The sequence below is a fragment of the Pelobates fuscus genome, chromosome 5 (genome assembly GCF_036172605.1).
Source record: "Pelobates fuscus isolate aPelFus1 chromosome 5, aPelFus1.pri, whole genome shotgun sequence".
Lineage (NCBI taxonomy): Eukaryota > Metazoa > Chordata > Amphibia > Anura > Pelobatidae > Pelobates > Pelobates fuscus.
The window spans coordinates 27,419,839-27,436,952 of NC_086321.1; the positions used below are offsets into that span (position 1 = coordinate 27,419,839).

Below are 17,114 nucleotides of genomic sequence, written 5' to 3' on the forward strand. Positions count from 1 at the left end.
AGGGGTTTCCATAGTTTCCATTGAACATTTGTATCCCTAATAAAGTGAATGACAGATTTTTGCATCATTAAATACACAGGGAGAGATTAATTATGGGGCACAAGGAGAATTATCCCAGGCCCACGTTGTGATCATTTCCCATCTTTTATGTTATTATTTTTAGTTTGCTAGGACCCTCTGTATGTGGGGCACACATAGTTCTACAGGTGGCCTGAACACCACTAACAGTCCTGATAATGGCTTTGGTTTTCAATAGGTGAAAAGAGCCTCACTGAATCAGCAGTAGTCGTGAGCTCTGGAAGGAATATTCTGAAATTTGAAATTTCCCCAGCGGCATTTACCTACCCCAGACCCTCAATGAGAACATATGGGGAATAGAATAGGAGAGAGAAAAGGAGAATATCCCTCAGCAAAGAGACGAAAAATAAATGTCTGTGTGGTTATTATGCCCTAGCCTAGAGCCATATCTGTTCCTTATCCACCCATGAAAATATATAAAAATAACATACAAAGAAATTAATCATATCGCCCCAGGGAAAGGAAGGTAGCCAGTCAGGGGCCTAAAGAAGGCTTAGCTGGAACTCTAGTACCTCACTACCCCCTGTTTTGTATGGGGTTTCTTTTTTTATTTTATTTTTATAAGAATTAAAAGTTAAGCTGTTTTTATTTAACTACACATCTTCAATTAAAGCCAACGCCTGCCATCCAAACAATGTTAATCAATAAGGAATGAATGCTGTGTGGATTAGCAAAATTCAGTTAAACTGACCAAATCTCAACCAAACGTGTGACTTTTCGATTTGATAAGGGTAAGCAAGGTTGAAATTCTGTTATTTCGACAGAACGAGTGCCTCTCATTCAGTAATATGCAGCGTCCGCTTTTCAATCAGTCATTCTCACAAGCAAATCTGGACAGGCTAAACTCCAATCTGTACTGTCTGTAAATCAGAGCCTGTATTACAAAATCTGGAAAATGGTCAATCTTGAGACCAATGTCTGAATTTTGCAGTCTAAATGCCCACAGATGGTCCCAGGTTATTTCTGCTGGACCAGGGGCATTCGGACTTGAATGAATTCCAATGTTTTGTCCCTCTGGGTGAGCCGTACGATTGTCAAACTGGTATGCTACTCATATGTCCCACCAGGTGGGACATACGATCGGAATGGTTTAACATACCTGCTAACCAGGGTTTTGCTTTTTTTTTTTTTTTTACTATTTTTCCAGAACACACAATAGTTCTTCATCCAGTCTGGCAGGGCTTCAAAATACTGCCTAGCAAAAAGTCACACTTCCCAAGTGTCCCTATTTAGCAGGGACAGTCCCTCTTTTGGACCCAAATCCATCCTGTCCCACTTTGCTTTCCTAATCACTAAAAAGTGCATGGACCATCAAAGACTTAAACTTAAAAGGGCACTTTAAGCACCATGACCAGTACAGCTCAATCTAAAGGTTATGCCTTAAAGACTTGGGCAGTTTGGCAAAAAGAGAATTCAGGCCCTTTAAAAAAATATATGTAATCATTTTTACTGTAAGTCCTATATGTTAACAGAACAGTTAATAGCAAAACAGAGGCAAAAATAGCTAAGTTGTGCCTACGGCTGAGTTTTTTTTCTTCCAAATAAGCTACATTAAACTCGTTTTTCCAATTTGGATTTAACTTAATTTAATTCTGAGTTTTGTAAGGGAATCCAGTAGAGTTAATAAGCAAATTGCTGATGCTGACTGAACAATATCCACTGCCCAACCTCACTCTGTGCTGGTAGAGGGGAAGTATACATTCACTCCAACAATTACAAGATAGTAAACAGCATGTATGTGCAGTAAATCACCAATGTAACTTTTCCTTTGAATGAAGGTGCTTCGCAAGTTAAGAGTAGTTTAATTTATGTATTTTATCAGTGAAACTACTTGTAGCTTGTTCTACGGTGTGCTTTACAGCTTTTAAAACAAACAATAATAATTATATATAATTTTAATAAAAATATATATCCCCCCCCCCCAAAAAAAAATAGAACTGAACTATATATTTAATAAATATTTACTTCGTAGAGATCTATAGACTGTAAGCTCTTTTGAGCAGGGTAAGTTTTCTTGGAATTGTCCTATTTATAGTTAAATCTCCCCCCTCATAAGTGCTACGGAGTCTGTTGGCGCTATATAAATGGTGATGATGATATTAATAATAATAATAATAATAATAATCTATTGGATACACTTCCTGGTCTCTGCATGTATGTTTGTAGATACCTGGGATTTGCAAGAAACAATGGTTCCCCCAGGCTGTGTCTAGAATTATAACACAATGAGCAGGGCTTGGCAGACTGGTAGCAATGGTGTATTTGAACCATTATCATAATTTCTTTATATATAGCCAATCAACTCAGTATCAGTGGCCTAGTGTCCCTTTACCCCCACTCCACATAGAATGTAGGCTGGTTAGAGCAGGGCCCTCAGCATCTTCTGTTCCTGAACATCTAACTTGTCTTCCTGCTAATATTTTTTGTTAGTCCACCTATTGTACAGAGCTCCAGAATTTGTTGGCGTTTTCTAAATAATAATAATTACAGGGTCCGATTATACTGCTCTTAAACATACAGTGTTAAAAGGAAAAGGCAGCGGAGACACCAAGGGGTTTAATCACTAAACCGTCAACTGTAGTGAAATTAAAGTAGCACTTATACAGTGGTTATGGTGCCTAAGGCTTGACTCCTAGCTAAATGTGGATGAAATGTATATGCTTAATGTGGAAATGAAACCTTTGCACTAGCAGTTCTACTGAGTGAGGTCTGGGGAGGCTTGACCTAGAACGAGGGCCTAATAGAACCATAAACGAATACAATGGCGTGGGCAGTTCATAGGTGACAAGGAAGATTTGACATTTAAATTATTAGAACATCTATTTTTTTCTAACATCACAAAGGCCTAAAATAAATGTCAGGAAACCTATAGATTTTGCACTAGACGCTTGAGATTTTTTCATGAATTAGTAACGGTCATGGAGGGTTAAAACTGCTAAACCAAGCGGCCGCAACAATCCGGAGCTCCGAGACAAAAGCGTAGAAAACAAGAAAATACCCTCACAAACTACCCATAAACTGCGACAGAGACCCCCAACACCCTCCCTAATACGATGGGACGCAAAACGAAAAAACCAAACATGGAAAAAAACAACCCGGGACTCACCATAGGAGACATGTGGAGACAGGCCCGAGGAGCAAGCGAACACAACATGGTGGCGCTCCATGGAGGCTGCTCTGATTTCTCAGACGACCTCTCAGGAGAAGATTACTTACCGGCCCCCAGGGCAGGAAAGCCCTCACATCCGACCAACGTCGATACAGACTCCACACCAGTGACAGTGTCGATCCTCAAACAAATACTCGCGGACCACCATAACGACCTCCATAAAGATATCACTGCACTGCGAGGCGATCTCAAAGGAGTGACAACCCGACTAAATACAATGGAGGGCCGCATGGAAACTAACGCAAGGGACATAGGAGAACTCAAACGCACCGTGCAAGAGCTGCAACTACAGCAACGCTCACATGAAAGCTGCATGGCCGAGCACGAAGACGCCAGACGGCGTAACAACCTGAAAGTCAGGGGACTCCCGGAAGATCTCTCTGAAGCAGAACTACCGACGGTTGTTCAACGCCTGCTCACACTGATTCTGCCACCAGCACAAGCAGACCGCATACACCCCGACTACCTGTTCAGAGTCCCCAAATCGCCAAAAGCACCTACCGGGGCCACCAGGGACATCATAATTGCGTTCCGAAACAGAACGGACAAAACGGCTGTACTGGACGCCCTGCAAGGCAAGACACCCCTACAATTTGATAACAGGGCGCTGAGCTTTTATGCCGACCTTTCCAGCGGCACCCTGGCTTGGAGACGTTCCCTCCAACCTCTAACCGCACTTCTCCGCCAACAAGGCCTCAGATACCGCTGGAGACCGGCCCACACCCTCACCATCCAGCAGGTATCGGTCACTCATCAGATACGGGACATTTGCGAGGCGGCACCGCTCCTGCAAGTACTGGGCCTACCTACGGACTCCCTCAAGCAAACAGGCCAGAAAAGCCCGACATCTCCGCGACACGATTGGGACCCGACTAGAACTGTCCCATTCGTGCCACAAGGACTCACACCCGACCCATACGTCGCTGTAACCACATGAACTAGGCCGGGGGCCATACCGTCCAACTAACAGGGCTCGGCAAGCTCTCTGGACTTAGAAATGGACTTTCCACTGTAACTACCAATATATAGTAGTCTGAATGTAAGTGACCCACAATTAGCACGACACTTGATGGCATATAGCATGACGACCCCCTGGACTACCACGCATGGCCCAAGGGATCCACATCCCTTATAATCCCAGTCCAGCCTGGCCCAATAGCACAAAATGTCGCACAATAGCGACTTAGAATTAGTTCTCTCACATATAGGAGGGCACTCACCTCCATTGCCAAAAATGTGTTGGTTTTTTTTTTTGTTGTTTTTTTGTTTTTTTTTGTTTTAGTAATAGTATACTTTACTTAGATGTCTTAAACTGTTATCCCTACTCCTCTACCCTCGGGCGACCCCCCACCAGGTCCTGCTGTCAGCAGAAAAAGGGGGCCCGGGGGTAGAGGTCTGTCAGTTTTCTGACGGGACTTACCGCTTATTGTATTGCATTATTGCATTTTATTTTACCTCTCACTTTACTTGATGTTTCTCTCTGCTTAGACCGTATTTAATTAATTTTACCTTTATGTTTGCTTAACTATTGCATACGGTAGCCCACTGTGTACTAGGGCCTAGATAGTCTGGATGTACAGGCACCCCACTCTTTTTAAATTCCGCAATGTATAGCCCGTATTTAGTGTAACACTACCAGTATATTATGTCACTTCTTGAATTTTTCGGACCACAACCTAGCCCACAACTTTCAGGCGGACAAGCACTCTCATGGAACCTCGTGGTCGCTGTTTAAGTTGTTTTCGCAGTTGATCTAAATCTAGCATGTCACACTATTAAGCACCTTCATCAAGCAAGTCATTGTATGCCTGTTTCATAGGGGTCAGTTCAATAGAACACCTAGAGCATACCTAAAACGACTAAAGCTAGCTAGCGACTGTATATATTTTTCATTGGTGTCTCCGGCCTCATGGCATTGTTTGGCCCGGTATGTTGGTAGACGATGGTTTATGCTTCACATAACCCTGCTTACACACCATGCCACAATATACGGCAACACAAGCCGCATTACAAACCTAACTTGTAAACATATAGCAGCTCTATTAGAAACTACTGAAATGTTCCAGGTGGTATGTAACCTTATATAAAGGGATAGCTGTATAACAACGACCAATTTAGCATTGTTAAGCTCCAGAACCCGATTGTTTTTATTGTTAACTACCTCCACTACTTCGACTTAGATATTATAAATGTTTAGTTAAGCTGGAAAAAAAAAACACAGAAAAATGTGCAAATGCATTTCTAATAGTCTACTAGACCAATTATAAATCTACCAAGCTTAGCGTGTTTAAACCAACCTATTACTGTTATAAAGCCTGATATCTCTATGTTTTTACACAAAATGTATATTGATGTATCAACGTTACATTAATTAAGCTGGATAACCGAGACATACATTATAACCCACCTGTTTGAATAACTCAATGTTATAAGCTTGTTTAAAAAATATAAAATGAGGCTGATAATTCTAGGAGATTCTGTAACTTTTTATGATGATATTAGCCTGTATAACCCCTGCAAGTCTCCCTCTCTTTATTCTGTACCACCATAACCCTATGCCTCAATAAAAGAAAGATTGACAAAAAAAAAAAAAAAAAAAACTGCTACACTCTGATCTGCAAGCAGCAATGATTCCGGTTATATTTTCTATTTAAGAAGAAAGTAATTTTTTCATTGAAATTGGTTTTGAATTTATTTATGTAAAGGAAGTGTCAGGTTAGGGAACCTTTTTTTGGTTAACACCCACATTTTGACATTAAATCAGGTGCATCATAGCATCTCCACCCTGTAATGTAACAGGCTAAATAAGGCCTCTTATACCTTCGTCATGTGAATTTCATAACGACACAACATGTTCAGAGGGCACTCCTACAGAGTAACGTGACGCCCACAGCTCCTGCTTTTGATAACAGGACTCTGGGCACTGACCCAGTATAACATCAAACTGATACAGAAGTGTTTTGAAAAACAAACGAGTGCTTCCCACGATACACGCTGGCCATCCTCGTCAGCCACATTTAATGATATGGAACATAAACTTCCGTGGAAGTATTGCTAAGTATTCCCTGCATATGTAAAGTAGTGACAAAACAAAAAAACTCACTTTAATTTCACTGTGGTTACTTTTCAAACTGAAAGACGCGATTAATACTATAGAACAGATAATTGTTCTATCTTCCATAAAGAACTTGTAATTATGGATGCTAGATGTGGTGAGATATTTTCTGGTGACTATGTAGAATATCATACATGCGCCATTAATGTGGTAGGGTATGTTATTATGGGTCGTGGAACATCATAGGTTGCCGTGGTGCCTGCGAACACCGTGGTTAGGCTGTGCAAGTCAAAATACAGGGAGCTTACTTAAGAAAGTGAAGTTATGGGGCCAAGATGCAAAAGTGGTGCAGTCACCATGGAAACAAGCAAAATATTTCTGCTGACTCTTTAAATAACCCCACCGCCTCCTCCACGACCAGTTAAGCATTTCTTTATTTCCCCTCTATGTTAAAGAAATTGAATAGTATATGTATGAAAACACAAACATTTGGTGAAAATGTGCCGTTATTATATACAAAGCAATGCCCTTTTTTTTTTTTTTTAAGTATAGGATTTATGTAAAATATGGAGTCTAAAATGCTGATTTTTAAAAATAATTTGTTATGGCTATGAACACCTTGGTAGCGCTTTAACGAGAAATATCAAGCAGAGATCATAGATGTGACGTCCGTTAGTTGTGCATAAGGTGACAATCCCATCGCTAAATTAAGACCTGCTGAAATCTTGAAATTCCGTCGCCAAGTAATGTGCCACCAATTTAGTTTTCCAACACAGAGTTAAAATATGATGCAGTTGCTAAAACATGATGCTTTTGCTCGATTGTTTGTTGAATTTTGTTATTCTGGTTTGTCGACCTGTTCGTTTTCATTTTTAAAGCAAACACGGGGGATGGTTCAGCGCTGAACAACTGAACAATAGAATAGAAGAGGCAGCACACCTAAACAAAGGGGATTCCCTCTAAAACCCTAAGAGGTAACTTAGCAGGTAAAACAGAGGACAGGTTGCGCCAAAGAGGACCAACAAAATAAGAGCTCTAAAAAGTCTCTAAAAACACAATGACAAATGGTCTTTAGTACAGTCCTAAGATGAACTTTTTGAAGATACTTTTTTACCTTCGGACTGTACTAAAGACTTTGTCATTGTGTTTTTAGATCTCTTATATTGTTGGTCCTCTTTGGTGCAACCTGTCCTCTGTTGTACTTGCTAGATTTCATTGTTGCTGTAATATTTGTTTTGCTAATTCAGCCATGATGCCAAACAACAACAAAAAAAAAAAAAATCAGGTGCACAAGGCACAAAGAGATGGATGATAGAGCAGGACCTAGGGGTTAAGGGGTTCAATACTGGACTGATGGAAAGGAGTTGGGGGAGTGATAATGGTTCACATGTTAGGGGGCTCAATACTGGTCTTGCCCCGGTTGCTGGTATCCCACGCTATGCCACTGGTAGGTGGTGCAGTCCAACAGCTAGAGAGCCATGTCTAGACTGCGCACCCCGACATATATCTATCTTGTACAACAAAACACATTAACGCAATGTCACAAGGAGCAGCGTTTGGAACTGTGCATGAATATTTAGTCAAAATATTGAGTGTATGTGTGTAAAACTAGCCACCATAAACAAAATTCCTATATCACTAGAAATCTTACACAAACGTCTAGTTCCCATTGCAACAATCTGTGCCGGCTGTAAAAATGATTTTGTAGCCTCTGAGAGAGGGGGAGACTGAATTGCTAGTTGACTATAGAAAGCTACAGCTTGGATTGCAATCAAAACATTAGGGTGGTCCACAGGATCTGCGCTGGAGTACTCCTTTAAGAAAATAAATTTAAGGGAGGAGTTTTAGCGAGGCAAAAACAGGTGCTATACTGGGGCAAATAAAAGGGTAATCACCAAAAGACTGTCCCACAATATTTAGCACTTTGCACCCAAAATAGTACCTACTCCGTCTTGATAAATCTTCCCTAAGGAGTGCCACAAAGTTGTTTTTTTCAACATATCTGTGCCCTGTTTTCGTAGCATGACAACGCATAAGAATTGATCTAGAGAAGCCTTGAGACTGATAAACTGGGAATACATTAAGTAATCATTCTAGTGAATGATCCAGCCATGTAGCTGTAGGAAGGATTATGTTTCTAACATTACAGTTTGTTATAAAAGTTGCTTCCATCAATTTAAACTAAAATATCAGCTGTAAATATAATCTTAAAACAAAACACAAAATAAACAACAAAAACACATTCACAATGTGTGTGAATGGTCAGGAATTTGTTAATTTCAACATTTTAGACCCCAAAAGCTGAATTTGAAAACTTTACAAAGTCAACTGTATATTCATTCCAGCTATTTTAGCCTTAAATATGAAATTCACTTGGAATACCGTGTACACATCAGTGAAAAGCCCTGATAATTTATTAAACAGACATCAACAAATGCGATTAGTGGGCATTGTCAGCCTTAAAGGGGAACATTCCCAACAAATCAACTACATAACTAAAAAATTGCTAAAGATTTTACTTTTTTTTTTTAAACAAAACTTTATTTTATTGTTTTTAACATCATATGCATATTTTTTAACATCATATGCATATCTGGCACAGACTGGCATATGATGCAAATAACCTTAAAATCGGCATGAAGCAGTACATTGAGGCCCTGGATGGGACCACAAGGAATACCCAGCATGCATCTGCTTGTACAGTACATTAGCAGTAGATGGTGGGCTCTATCAGCATCACAAGGAGTGTACACAGAAGTGCCTGTGAAGGTAAGTTATATATTTACCTCTCGTGCACTCCTGACCCCAGTAAATGCTGCAATCACTTTACCGGGCGAGGAGTTGAGGAACAGCGTCCGTCTCCGCTTAAGGCTGCACCATTACTACTTCTGCCTTTCGGCCATCACTACATGAAGGTCAGTTCCATTGCAAGTTTCACATAGTCCTCACAGAAAAAGAAGAGCTGCTAGCTGCTTAGCAGGTAAAGATACAAACACCCATGGTCCAAAAAATAGCTTCTTATAATACATCACTGCTCTATTTCTGAGCCCTTACTAAGTGGTAACTTCTACAGATATGAAGGATGACTGACATGCCATGAACCGTCTAACATTCTATTTACATTTCAACAGCAAATATTCAACAAGATCTATTTACTAAACAGTGAAATGAAATCCAAATAGCAACATTTTAGATTAAAATTATGTCTATAACTACCACTACAATTCGAGATTTAGTGATTTTACCCTGGTTATTCTTCTACAGCTCCATACGAAGTTCCTCTGCCATAACTTGTGTTACTTTTTAGCCCATTTGGTGAAAGTTACAGCTAATATATATTACAAAACGCCAAATTAAAAAGGTACAATACAATCTCTGTAAAGCTCACAACGCCACACCCTGTAAAACACCACAGACTTGCTGCTACTAACTTTATATTTCAGAATTTCCTTAAATATTAACAGTCACGGCTTAATGCAGATCGTTTGAATATCTGCCAACATTGGTTGCATGGGTTTTTTTAACCCATTCATAGCAAGGGTTACAAGTCCCATTATATCGAGACATACATAGTATATCATTGGTCATTAAGGGGTTATCCTATGACACCAAAAGACTGACCTTGGAAGGGTTAAACAGCTTACAAACTAGAAGTTTAAGGACACCTCTTCCCCCTGTTTCAGGTAGCTAATGTTCTGGATCACAGGAGAAGGCACAGGGTCAGCGTTGCTCAGTGTAAACACATAACTGCCACAGTTTGTGAACACATAGTGCCCCCATATACCCGTTTAATTATGGTAGAAATGCTATGAGGACATACCTTTTGGTTTTAAGAATAAACAGCCCTTGGCCCTGTGGTCTTGCAAATTCTCCTTCGCTACTAGCTAACCACAACATTAACGTCTTCCTCTGTGACTGTTTCAGCTTGTCAAACGCCTCTCTACTTGCTACGTAATTAAGCCTTCCCAAATCTTAGAGTCACACATGACATGACACAGCCATTCCAAATTGCATCTGTAACAAAGTAGATCTCCACCCAAGAGATTTAATAACCCCACCTCCCTTTACAATATGTGGATCCTGATTCATGCTGTTAACATTATATAAACATTTTATTGTCTTTTTTTTTTTCTATATCACTGTCACATACAGTATAGAAGTTGACGGTTAAATTCTAAAATTTGGGGATTATTCACTTAACAGTGATCTGTGCTGAGTGGACATACTGCCAAGTTAGTGAAGAAATAATTGTGTTATTGATCCATGCCTGCCACAAACTCGCAAATTCAGCTGCCAATTCACCACATTTTACGAAATAGCATTATTCACCAAAGTTCGAATGTAACTTAGCCAAAATAAGGTGTTTGGAAAAATCATTAACCTCTGATCTAGACAGCTCCCGATCAGATATTAATCTACAGCATTTTGTGGCCTTTCCGAATGTGGTAATTCTAAACCAAATTCCTCCTAAATATTAGGGTGTGTGAGGAAAGACATTTCTCAATTTTTTTCTCTCTCTTTTATCATTATTTGCCTACTGGATGCTGAACAGCCTGTGGCTAAATACTGTAGATATCACAAAGCTTAAAAACATATTTTGCAAAAGTGTCCAAGACTATATCAGACTGGAGAAAATTTGGCAGTTTTATTTTTTAATAAATTTCTGACTTCTATACTTCGGTCAAAAAAAAAAAAAGACTCGTCAGAGAATGACAGCAAACAGACACAAATTTGACGTGATTAAAGGAACACTATAGTCACCTAAATTACTTTAGCTAAATAAAGCAGTTTTAGTGTATAGATCATTCCCCTGCAATTTCACTGCCATTTAGGAGTTAAATCACTTTGTTTCTGTTTATGCAGCCCTAGCCACACCTCCCCTGGCTATGATTGACAGAGCCTGCATGAAAAAAAAAACTGGTTTCACTTTCAAACAGATGTAATTTACCTTAAATAATTGTATCTCAATCTCTAAATTGAACTTTAATCACATACAGGAGGCTCTTGCGGGGTCTAGCAAGCTATTAACATAGCAGGGGATAAGAAAATCTTAATCAAACAGAACTTGCAATAAAGAAAGCCTAAATAGGGCTCTCTTTACAGGAAGTGTTTATGGAAGGCTGTGCAAGTCACATGCAGGGAGGTGTGACTAGGGTTCATAAACAAAGGGATTTAACTCCTAAATGGCAGAGGATTGAGCAGTGAGGCTACAGGGGCATGTTCTATACACCAAAACTGCTTTATTAAGCTAAAGTTGTTCAGGTGACTATAGTGTCCCTTTAACTGATATACCCTGGAACTGCCTGCAGAAAATGTCCAAGTAAAATCTGGTGGGTTTCACTGAATTTTCCATTCTGGCGTTTATCTAGTGCAGTGGTTCCCAACCCAGTCCTCAAGTTCCCCCTAATAGTTCAGGGCTTAGGGATTACTCAGTTGTGTCTAAGTTTTTTTTAGAAAAGGGGAAAAAAAAATATTTTTAGACAACAGGGTAATAATCAGGGCCAGACTGGGAATAAAAAGCAGCCCTGGAAAAATGTTATACCAGCCCCATCATTAATTGTGCCAGCTGTGACAGATATACAGTTCCAATTATTTAACCAACAAGAAGGAGCACACTCACAGAACTTAAAATAAACAAAAGAGCTGTTTTATTCTAATCAGATGTGCAACATCTTACTTCAACATTTCATCCTTATAATTTTGAAAGGTCCAGTAATGGGAATGAAACATTGACTGAATGCTGCTGCACGTCTGATTTAAATTAAATCTTATTTTGTTTAGTCCTCATTCCTATGAGTGCACTCTTCGTTGTATGTAGTTTGATACCAGGGAATGAAAGACTGAGAGAAAGGCAGGGTGTTATCCACTAAACTAATATTTTTGTGAATGAAAATGTAAATTGCTAAATTTAGGCTACAATAGTCAAGCTGTCACTATACCCAAGTTAAAATTTTGTTTCAAATCCGCTATTTTGGTTTAAATTATGAAATTTAGATTTTCACTTTTTAAAATTATAAATATTAGTAATAACCCTTTGGCTAATGTCAAAAGTATGTGTGTGTGTGATTTATCTATGCAGAATACCTTCACAAATAACATAGATAAAGCAAAGCTATATTTCATTTTTTTAATTCAACATGTCATTAAAAAAAAAAAAAAAAAAAACATATATAAGCATAAACACCGATTTTTGATTAATGGATACTCACTGGCACGTACTGATGCCCACACACTCACATACACTGGCGCACAATGATCCACACTGACACTAACACAGTAATCCATACTGATACATACATTGATCCACACTGACACTCACACACAATAATCCATACTTTGATCCATACTGACACATACATTGATCCACACTGACACTCACACACAGTAATCCATACTGACACTCACATAATATCTACACACTCAAATATACACACACCCTAAGAATCCTGGAAATGAACATAAAATACCTGGGTGCCACAGCTCACTGAGCCCACCTTGCTCCTTGATCTGTGCTTGCTCGGCTCCTGGCTGAGAAGCAGCCTGCCTGCAGCTCTGTCTGGCCCCCTGCTCACTCCTCTCCCTGCAGCTCTGTCTGGCCCCCTGCTCACTCCTCTCCCTGCCTGCAGCTCTGTCTGGCCCCCTGCTCACTCCTCTCCCTGCCTGCAGCTCTGTCTGGCCCCCTGCTCACTCCTCTCCCTGCCTGCAGCTCTGTCTGGCCCCCTGCTCACTCCTCTCCCTGCCTACAGCTCTGTCTGACCCCCTGCTCACTCCTCTCCCTGCCTGCAGCTCTGCCTGGCCCCCTGCTCACTCCTCTCCCTGCCTGCAGCTCTGCCTGGCCCCCTGCTCACTCCTCTCCCTGCCTGCAGCTCTGCCTGGCCCCCTGCTCACTCCTCTCCCTGCCTGCAGCTCTGCCTGGCCCCCTGCTCACTCCTCTCCCTGCCTGCAGCTCTGTCTGGCCCCCTGCTCACTCCTCTCCCTGCCTGCAGCTCTGCCTGACCCCCTGCTCACTCCTCTCCCTGCCTGCAGCTCTGCCTGGCCCCCTGCTCACTCCTCTCCCTGCCTGCAGCTCTGTCTGGCCCCCTGCTCACTCCTCTCCCTGCCTGCAGCTCTGTCTGGCCCCCTGCTCACTCCTCTCCCTGCCTGCAGCTCTGTCTGGCCCCCTGCTCACTCCTCTCCCTGCCTGCAGCTCTGTCTGGCCCCCTGCTCATTCCTCTCCCTGCCTGCAGCTCTGTCTGGCCCCCTGCTCATTCCTCTCCCTGCCTGCAGCTCTGTCTGGCCCCCTGCTCACTCCTCTCCCTGCAGCTCTGCCTGGCCCCCTGCTCACTCCTCTCCCTGCCTTCAGCTCTGTCTGGCCCCCTGCTCACTCCTCTCCCTGCCTGCAGCTCTGTCTGGCCCCCTGCTCACTCCTCTCCCTGCCTGCAGCTCTGTCTGGCCCCCTGCTCACTCCTCTCCCTGCCTGCAGCTCTGCCTGGCCCCCTGCTCACTCCTCTCCCTGCCTGCAGCTCTGCCTGGCCCCCTGCTCACTCCTCTCCCTGCCTGCAGCTCTGCCTGGCCCCCTGCTCACTCCTCTCCCTGCCTGCAGCTCTGTCTGGCCCCCTGCTCACTCCTCTCCCTGCCTGCAGCTGTCTGGCCCCCTGCTCACTCCTCTCCCTGCCTGCAGCTCTGCCTGACCCCCTGCTCACTCCTCTCCCTGCCTGCAGCTCTGCCTGGCCCCCTGCTCACTCCTCTCCCTGCCTGCAGCTCTGTCTGGCCCCCTGCTCACTCCTCTCCCTGCCTGCAGCTCTGTCTGGCCCCCTGCTCACTCCTCTCCCTGCCTGCAGCTCTGTCTGGCCCCCTGCTCACTCCTCTCCCTGCCTGCAGCTCTGTCTGGCCCCCTGCTCACTCCTCTCCCTGCCTGCAGCTCTGTCTGGCCCCCTGCTCATTCCTCTCCCTGCCTGCAGCTCTGTCTGGCCCCCTGCTCATTCCTCTCCCTGCCTGCAGCTCTGTCTGGCCCCCTGCTCACTCCTCTCCCTGCAGCTCTGCCTGGCCCCCTGCTCACTCCTCTCCCTGCCTTCAGCTCTGTCTGGCCCCCTGCTCACTCCTCTCCCTGCCTGCAGCTCTGTCTGGCCCCCTGATCACTCCTCTCCCTGCCTTCAGCTCTGTCTGGCCCCCTGCTCACTCCTCTCCCTGCCTGCAGCTCTGTCTGGCCCCCTGCTCACTCCTCTCCCTGCCTGCAGCTCTGTCTGGCCCCCTGCTCACTCCTCTCCCTGCCTGCAGCTCTGCCTGGCCCCCTGCTCACTCCTCTCCCTGCCTGCAGCTCTGCCTGGCCCCCTGCTCACTCCTCTCCCTGCCTGCAGCTCTGTCTGGCCCCCTGCTCACTCCTCTCCCTGCCTGCAGCTCTGTCTGGCCCCCTGCTCACTCCTCTCCCTGCCTGCAGCTCTGTCTGGCCCCCTGCTCACTCCTCTCCCTGCCTGCAGCTCTGTCTGGCCCCCTGCTCACTCCTCTCCCTGCCTGCAGCTCTGTCTGGCCCCCTGCTCACTCCTCTCCCTGCCTGCCTGCAGCTCTGTCTGGCCCCTGCTCACTCCTCTCCCTGCCTGCAGCTCTGTCTGGCCCCCTGCTCACTCCTCTCCCTGCCTGCAGCTCTGCCTGGCCCCCTGCTCACTCCTCTCCCTGCCTGCAGCTCTGCCTGGCCCCCTGCTCACTCCTCTCCCTGCAGCTCTGTCTGGCCCCCTGCTCACTCCTCTCCCTGCCTGCACCTCTGTCTGGCCCCCTGCTCACTCCTCTCCCTGCCTGCACCTCTGTCTGGCCCCCTGCTCACTCCTCTCCCTGCCTGCACCTCTGTCTGGCCCCCTGCTCACTCCTCTCCCTGCCTGCACCTCTGTCTGGCCCCCTGCTCACTCCTCTCCCTGCCTGCAGCTCTGTCTAGCCCCCTGCTCACTCCTCTCCCTGCCTGCAGCTCTGTCTGGCCCCCTGCTCACTCCTCTCCCTGCCTGCAGCTCTGTCTGGCCCCCTGCTCACTCCTCTCCCTGCCTGCAGCTCTGTCTGGCCCCCTGCTCACTCCTCTCCCTGCCTGCCAGCACTTTACACACAGGAAGCAAAACGGCAGAGGACCCGCGTGGGCTGCCCTGCTCTGCCTGATTACCGGGTCACATGCTTCCTGTGTGTGAAGGCTTTCAGGCAGGCACGGGACTATCTCCCTCCTAATCCCTTAATTCTGGACTGGCAGGGGGTACTTGAGGACTGGGGTTGGGGTCCCCTGAATTAGACTCTGGAGTATTTACTAAACTGTGAATTGTTGGGTATTCAAAGTGAATTTCAGATTTTAGAATATAACCAATTAGGAAAGAAAGTGAAAACTCATTTTGGAGACCATTTACATGGCTTCACTCCGCTGAAGTTGTTCTAGTACCGGGGGTCCCCCAAGGCTGCAATCTAGGGCCTATTCACTAAACACTGAATTGTACTGAATTGAAAGCTCTATTGCAAAATGTATCCTAAAACCTCTGCACTGTGACTAAAATGGGATGGGAGAGGTTTTCTAAATTGGCTAATTTGGTCTCGAATTTCTCATTCAGTTTTCAATGTAGTATTTAGTGATTAATTGAATAAACCTTGTGCAATCCTTTATTTTTAATGATCACGTGCCATGAAATTGGGCCCTGCCCTAAAATAAATCTTGAACAACCAGTCCGTATACAAGTCATATAATACTTTTCTCCTTATTCACTAATTTCTTCATGGATCAACATATTGATTGGTTCTATGTAGCAGATATACAGATTTTGCTTAAAGTGAAACTACCCCCTTTCCTGCAAAGTGAGTATTTGATAAAGATAAAATCTCATATTGACTGTGCTGGAATTTCACTGAAATTCCAACCCAGTTGAAAGATATTCTGCATTTTATACTTCTAGACACTGGGCAGAGCTAGCGCTGTCAAGAAGTGTCAACGGTGCATGGAACTGGATGTCTAAGGAGGATCCCCCTGAATTGCAGGTTAGACCTTAAAGGGACTCTCCAGTGCCAGGAAAACAAACCATTTTCCTGGCACTGCAGGTCCCCTCTCCCTCCCACCCCCCATCCCATGTTAAAACCCCTTCAGTGACTTACCTGTATCCAGCGTCGATGTCCCTCTGCGCTGGTTCAGGGTCTGCCCACACTCCTCCCCCGCCGACGTCATCTGGCAGGGGAGACCTATTGAGCATGTACGGCCGCCAGCAGGGGGGAGACCTAATGCATGTGCAGCAATGCCGCCCATGCACATTGGACCTCCCCATAGGAAAGCATTGAAAAATGCTTTCCTACGGGGTTTCAGCGACGCTGGAGGTCCTCACATAGCGTGAGGACGTCCAGCGACAATATAGCACACTTTTCATGTGCTATAAACACGGAAGTGCCCTCTAGTGGCTGTCTAGCAGACAGCCACTAGAGTAGGAGTTAACCCTGCAAGGTAAATATTGCAGTTTATGAAAGCTGCAATAATTACACTTGCAGGGTTAAGGGTAGTGGGAATTGGCACCCAGACCACTCCAATGGGCAGAAGTGGTCTGGGTGCCTGGAGGGTCCCTCTAATGCTGTATTCTTGCACATGCGCACGATTACAGCAGTGACATCAGACCCCAACCAACCACCAGAGCATCAGTGACAGTTTTACCGTCAGAGATCATTGCAAATTCTGTAACGTCCCCAAACGGTGACAGTGCCACTTACAATGCCTTTATACCAAAAAAAAAAAAAAAAATCGAATTGTGATGGCCGTTCAGGTATACTGTATCTATTACATTATCACCAGGATCTTATAAGGATGGCTAGCCAAGTGTCATGTGAGTTGTG

General features: G+C 44.2%; 1 protein-coding gene across 4 annotated transcripts in view; it reads right to left on the reverse strand.

Moving 5' to 3' along the window:
* Window positions 1-17,114, reverse strand: part of CAST (calpastatin) — a 133,171-nt gene that overhangs the window by 53,175 nt on the left and 62,882 nt on the right. The window contains exon 1 of one of the 4 annotated variants that reach the window (XM_063453679.1): window positions 10,123-10,236. The exons of the other annotated variants lie outside the window; for them this stretch is intronic. The gene's annotated coding sequence lies outside the window, so the exon portion shown is untranslated. Of the gene's footprint in view, window positions 1-10,122; window positions 10,237-17,114 lie in introns of those variants that run through there. 4 annotated transcript variants of the gene reach the window in all.